Source organism: Nymphaea colorata, chromosome 6 (assembly GCF_008831285.2).
Source record: "Nymphaea colorata isolate Beijing-Zhang1983 chromosome 6, ASM883128v2, whole genome shotgun sequence".
NCBI classification, from domain to species: Eukaryota; Viridiplantae; Streptophyta; class Magnoliopsida; order Nymphaeales; family Nymphaeaceae; genus Nymphaea; species Nymphaea colorata.
The window spans coordinates 24,294,334-24,300,665 of record NC_045143.1 but is presented as its reverse complement, the minus strand read 5'-3'; the positions used below and the strand labels follow the sequence as shown (position 1 = coordinate 24,300,665).

At 39.2% G+C, this 6,332-nt stretch overlaps 1 long non-coding RNA gene across 1 annotated transcript; it reads right to left on the bottom strand.

Moving 5' to 3' along the window:
* Nucleotides 1-1,619: 1,619 nt before the first annotated feature.
* On the bottom strand, nt 1,620-4,012 carry LOC126410163 (uncharacterized). Its single transcript, XR_007573667.1, has 3 exons — nt 3,648-4,012; nt 2,971-3,344; nt 1,620-2,523 (listed from the first exon to the last, which is right to left on the bottom strand). It is a non-coding gene; the product is annotated as an uncharacterized LOC126410163 (long non-coding RNA).
* Nucleotides 4,013-6,332: the final 2,320 nt, after the last annotated feature.

Sequence of the window (6,332 nt, the reverse complement as noted above, 5' to 3'; positions counted from 1 at the left end):
AAATGGGATTTAAGTCATTTATTTGCACAAGTATAGTTCATCCATTTAGTTTAACCTATATTTACATCTATATTCATTTATTTTAAGGATTAATATCATGAGTACATATTCATACAATTGTGACTTAAGTCTTACATTCGCTCAATTGTAGTTCAACCACTGAGTTTAAAGTATAATTACATATATAAAGGTTCATTTAAGTTATTGTAATCAAGATACACACTCATACGAATGGAACTTAAGCCTATCATTTGCTCAATTATATCACGTCCAATAAATTTAGCTTACAATTACATCAATATTGATTTATTTTGATGATTGTAAGCACAATTACACTTAGTTTTGAATGGGGTTTTAAGTCATTTATTTGCTCAATTATAGTTCATGCAATGAGTTTAATTTTTCATTACAACTATATTGATTCATTTTGATGATTTAATCACAAGTATATATTGATAAGGTTGAGATTTGGATCCTTTGTTTACACTTGTAGTTCGTTCGAATTTAACTTGTACATACATAGGGATCCATTTTTATAATTGTACTCAAAAGTATGTATGGAACAAATGAGATTTTAGTCCTTTGTTTGCTCAATTGCAGTTTATCCAATGAGTTTTACTTATAACTACATTGTAGAGATTCATTTAAATGATTGTAATCATAATTATGTATTGTTATGATTGGAATTTAAGTACTTCGTTTGCTCAATTATAGTTTATCCAATGAGTTTGACTTGTAATTACATCTTAAGTGATTGTAATCACAAGTGTGTATCATTACATATAAATTTAAGTCTTCCATTTACACAATTATAGTTTATCAAATGAGTTTAACTTGTAATTACATATATAGAGATTCATTTGAAGGATTATAAATGACAAAACACATTCAGATGAATGAGATTTAAGTAATTTATTTTATAATTCAGAAACACATTCAGACGAATGAGATTTAAGTCATTTATTTGCTCAATTGTAGTTCATCCAATGAGTTGAACTTGTAATTACAATTCATTTGAATTATTGTAAGAACAAATATGTATTGATACTGATAGGATTTAGGTCAATTGTTTTTGCAACTGTTGGTCATTCATAGAGTTTAACTTGTAATTACATGTATATTGACTAATTTTATTGATTGTAATCACAAATATGCATATCTACAAACGGAATTTAGTTCTTTTGTTTGTCAAATGAGTTTAACAAGTTTTAAAAATATGTATTAATTATGAACAATTGGAGTTCATTTCTACAAATGTAATAACAAGTTAAAAATGAAGGACTTAAATTCAGTTTGCATCAATGTGTACTTCTAATTTCAATCATTTAAATATTTTCTTTGTCTTTGTTCTTTAGATGGCAAAAATTCTTATACTCATGTTGCATGAGATGGTGTTAGAGATTTTCTTGGAATCCCTCAAGTACCATAGTGAGTGCATGAACTTCAGGAAGGGGGGTTATGATCTTTAAACCTGTAATCTACCACCTTGGAATGTAATTGTGAGTAGATTCTGTATGCTCTTCGCAAGGATTCATAAGAGTATCTATCATGGGATCACTGAAACATCCAGCTCATATATTTTGATGAATTCACTAACATCTTCCTCAAAATCTCTCATATTGTGCAGGGTTAATGGTCACCAAGTACCACTGGGCAGCCTCTCCTTCTAAGCTACTGATAGAGCATGTACAGCTGCACCCAAATTTGCTGCCGAAGACCAACTCTTGCCCAAGAATCAATTGGAGGAGGCTAATGCAGCTGATCAAATAATATGGATTTACAAATTTCAACCCGACTGGACAGCAACCCCAGCTCAAATAAATCCCCTAGGACTGGTTACAAGAGCAGTTCACACAGCCTGATTTCATCCTACTACAGCCGCTATGAAGATGTGAGGCATGTACAATCATATGCGATGCAAAAATAACACTCCTCACTCAAACCAACATTCATCCACAACATACTACCCTGTCATCCATGCCTAGGCGTATGCAAACCATTGCCTCAAACCCCTTAGGTGGTCTGTCCAGCCGGGACTGTGTCCTAAGCAATGTGCTTCAGAGGAGTCTGCAGTCAACTGGAAGGGCCAATGGCCGGCTGCAATCGCACGCCCACCCGTGATCTATAGGATGACAAAGATCTCACCTACCGGAGATATGTCCAGCATCTCCACAAAGCTCAGAGATCAACTGAGGATGAAAGCCAGGGATATAATCCTTCTCAACTATTCAACAATAGGGAGGTAACGGCTGCTCTCATCAGCTAAGTCCAGCTCGTCTGTACACCTTGTGTCCTAGGCAGCGCACAAAGAGTTACTGCTCTAGAAAAACAATAAGAGTAGAGTGATTATGGAGGAGGTTCATCACCAGATTACAGAATTGCCCCAAGTATTTGATGAATTGGGGAAGCTATCGCCGGAATGGCGCCGACGGTCGCCCTTCTCCTCCAAACAGTGGTTGTTACACCTTATCTCCTATCGTTCTCCTGCTACAGCAATTGCGATCTCCAACATCAACATTGTCTCTGTAAATTCAGCTTCAAACAACATCTAATCAAGCTCCAAAGTAATACAAAAAAGTTTAGCTTAAGAGATCATGGATTCATCATTGGATCATGTTGGATCCCAAACTGCAAGGCAGATTTGGGGTAGCAGGCGAGTATAATCCCTCACAAGGATTTTCGGTGTCTTCAGAGCAATGTTCAGTCATAGAATTATGGAGCTTCACCAGCAGCTCCAATCCAACTGAAATTTGTTCAAGAGATCACCAACCAGCTGACAAATAAATGCCCAATAGCTCAGGATCAACCGATCCCTCCAGCAAAATTGCATCCAGAATGATCAGTCGCCTGCCTGTGGCTGAAAATGCTTGTTCCAGGTGTTCAGGCGATGCTCAGGAGTCAGAGACACTCGTAGAATTTTCTAAATTCACCAGTAGCTCTGTTGGCCATGAGATTTGAACAATAGCTCACCATTAGGTTGAAGATTGGGCACCCCAAATTTCAGCTTCAGATCAACTCCCAGGAGAAATCACGTGCAGGAGGAAGTTCCGCCTAACTCCCTGTTTCGCTCCAAGCAGCGCCGCCGATTTTCGCCAATCGCCGCTGCAATTCCGATATGCTCTGGTGGACTGGCCAAATCAACTCTATTCTTGCTCAAATTTCACAAGAACGTTCCTCTAACAATTACGGAGCTAACATGATCGTTGCTGCCCTCCGATCGGATTCCGATTGCCAAAAAATTGTCTCTAATCAGGAAGTTCTGTTCAAGGCTGGCAGAGAGGTAAGGAGTGTGGAAACAGCTTGTTCTTGCACCTCATTTGCTCGATGTCTTCTCCTTTCATCCTCTGAATTGGGTTGCAGACAATTTTGATCAATTACGAAGTGAATGCGACAGAATTAAACCGATCATTGCTCATGAATCAACCGATCAAAGCTAGTGTTAGACAATCAGTATGATCAGCAACTGAATGGACCAGGTCAGCATTAATCCATCACTCAGATCAACGATTCTTCTCCAAGACAAGCTGATCTAGATCGCCATTAGACGAGCATGCTTGAATCGTTGATCTGTCAGCGCTTCTCAATTGGATTGAATTGTATTACACCAGATCAATAACAGGGAAGTCCAGTCGGAGATCAGGACTAACCTGATAAGGATCTGCTGGAAATTATCGTCGCAGCAGTGTTGATTTGCTCCAGATCAGATCTGAAGCTGTCTTGCTCGTCCTCCAGTGCAGTCGAGCGTCTTTGAATCTCCAGGGATGGGGAGAAATGCACACACGACTGAGACAAGCGCTTGCGATACAAGTTCATCGGTTGAAGATCTCAGTTGCATAATCCGACGTCTGCACCTTTGAAATCTCCAATCGTTCCTTGGCAAAAGTTCTCTGGTAGAGAGCTCGGGTTCTCCAGCTTGCACTGGCCAGGGAATTCCACGCGGGAACCAAACTCCAATTCAATTGATTTCCAAAAGTATGAATGTGATACAATGCAGTCTCCAATGTATTTACACTTGCTGGACTGTCTTGAGTCTTTATCCCGCTAGACCGGTCATGGACCGGTACAATAAATGTATCTAGTTTAGAAACCAAAGAAAATACATTTTATTTGTGGATGAACTGAGTGATGTCTCGTCCTTCTGTCGCCCTATTGCTCGCTGGTCCGTGCGCACCCAGCTACAGATGTCAGTCCTTGCGCACCTAGCTAATGTAGTCTTAGCCCACACCTTACTTGGGTTCACCCAGGTTCGTCCCCATCACTAGCCCTTCGGCCTGTACGTAGTCTCTCTCAACCTCATGCTTGTCACAGCATAACCTCACTAGACTGATCATCGCTCTTCGCAGCACCCAGCCTAGTCTCTTTGCAATGCCCTTGGCTCTCTTTGGTAGTGTGCCTGACACAACCCCATCACAAGTAACCTCCCTCTGCAATGCACTCGGCTATCTCGCTGCTACCTCATAACCTCACTTAGCGCTAAGACGCGCTCGACCATAGGCATATCTTGCTGCGGGCTAAGTTGCTCGGCCACGCTTGCGGCTGAGCTCGACAAGGTCAAAATTTGGCCCATATCAGCTCCATAGGAAATAGATGAATATAGCCTCATTATTGTCTGGTTACTTTCCAGAGTCCATGTAGAAAATGGGTAGATGCGCGTGTAAGGATTTTCTGTGCCCTTGAATTTTCTTGCCAAACCTTCAAGGTCCTCATCATCTAGACCCTCTTAAAAATCTCTTTTGAAGTAGATCTTCTTGCCCTTGTTTTGAATTCATCTGATAGTCTTCTCCATTCCCTCAATTCTAGACTACATGGTATCTCCATCCTACCTATGGAAATTTTAGGCTCCTTTCCCTTAGTTAAGTTTTCAAAGTTTTGTTTTTCTTAGATCCTCTTGTGAACTTGCCTTGTGTTTAATGAATGACAGGTTGAGATCAAAGATGTTGGCATGACTGGACAAAATGTGGTAGGAAAGACATATGGGAAATTAGATACGAATGTGGCCAGACTCTATAAAGTGACAGTGACTACCACGGTTGACCCAGTAAGATGTTTAGATACCATGTGACACTTTTGACCTTGGCGGATTGAAGAGAAACCTTAGGAGAAGTGATAATCATGAAAACTAGATGGTTTTGACAAAAGAAGTTGGAGGCTCTTTTGAAAATGACATCCAGTTTTTAATGTAGGACATTATGCATGTAAACGGGAAATCAATCAAACATGGTGTACATAGTTATGCTCAATTAGCTATCCCAATGACATGGCTCTATTATAAAATCATTTTGAAATTTTGTTTGGTAAACTAGACTAAGTCCTTCAAGTTTGAAATCATCAGCAGTTCCATGTATGAGATATGCACATGTATACTTCTAGGAGTAGTACAATGTATGGGGCACAAAATCCTCAAAATTTGTTTTAAAGTTATGGGTTCTTCATTCTCCTTGGTCACTCGCCAATATATTGGGCTATTGCCTCAACACAAGTGAAGGTAGGACCCCACCCCCAGTAGGTTGGTCCAGTGGTTGAACCATCCCAAGATAATGCATACAGATAGTATTCTGTGACATAATGGCTGGACCTTATTGTGAAGTGAAATTTAAAAAAATCATCAGCACATGCAGAATCAGCTCTAATGCAATGTTGCCTAAGATGGAGATTAAAACCAAGAGGGGAGCAAACATTGTTTTCAATCAACACCTAAATTGAGAGGGGTTGAATGTGATTCTAAATCTAAGTGGACATGAATAAATCTTTCTCAATTCTAAGTCCTAATGCATACATGTAATACGTATATATTAAATTATGAGTACACCTAAGTGGCTCTATGGGTGGAACAACATCCAATATAGAGCATTTTACAACACATGGCTTAGTCAAACAGTGACAAGTCCCACCATCATCGCCACTTCTATTTACATGCAACATTTCTCAACTTTGCATATCAACCGTAGTGAATGGGATTTATTAGCTGTACTCACCTTCATTTTTTGTCTGCAAGCATTCGAGAATACAAGACCTGACTTGTCAGTATGAGGTCTGACTGTTCTTAATGCCTTTATCAGGAGTAATTAAACAAAGGGCTAGATTTTATGTTCCAATATCTATGAATTAGATATCATATAAATCCTAAGAAAAATGTGCCCTGAGTTGAAATAATGATAATTTTAAAATCTAATTGGATCATCAGAAATAGGACTTGTGAACCGGGTTAACTCAAAATGGGACTCGGTTCATGTCTGGCTCATCATTGATCCATACAAACGAACCTAGGTCTAACATGTATGCATACAACTAGATTATGCATAGCCAAGATCTAATCGATAAGGTTTAAGAAA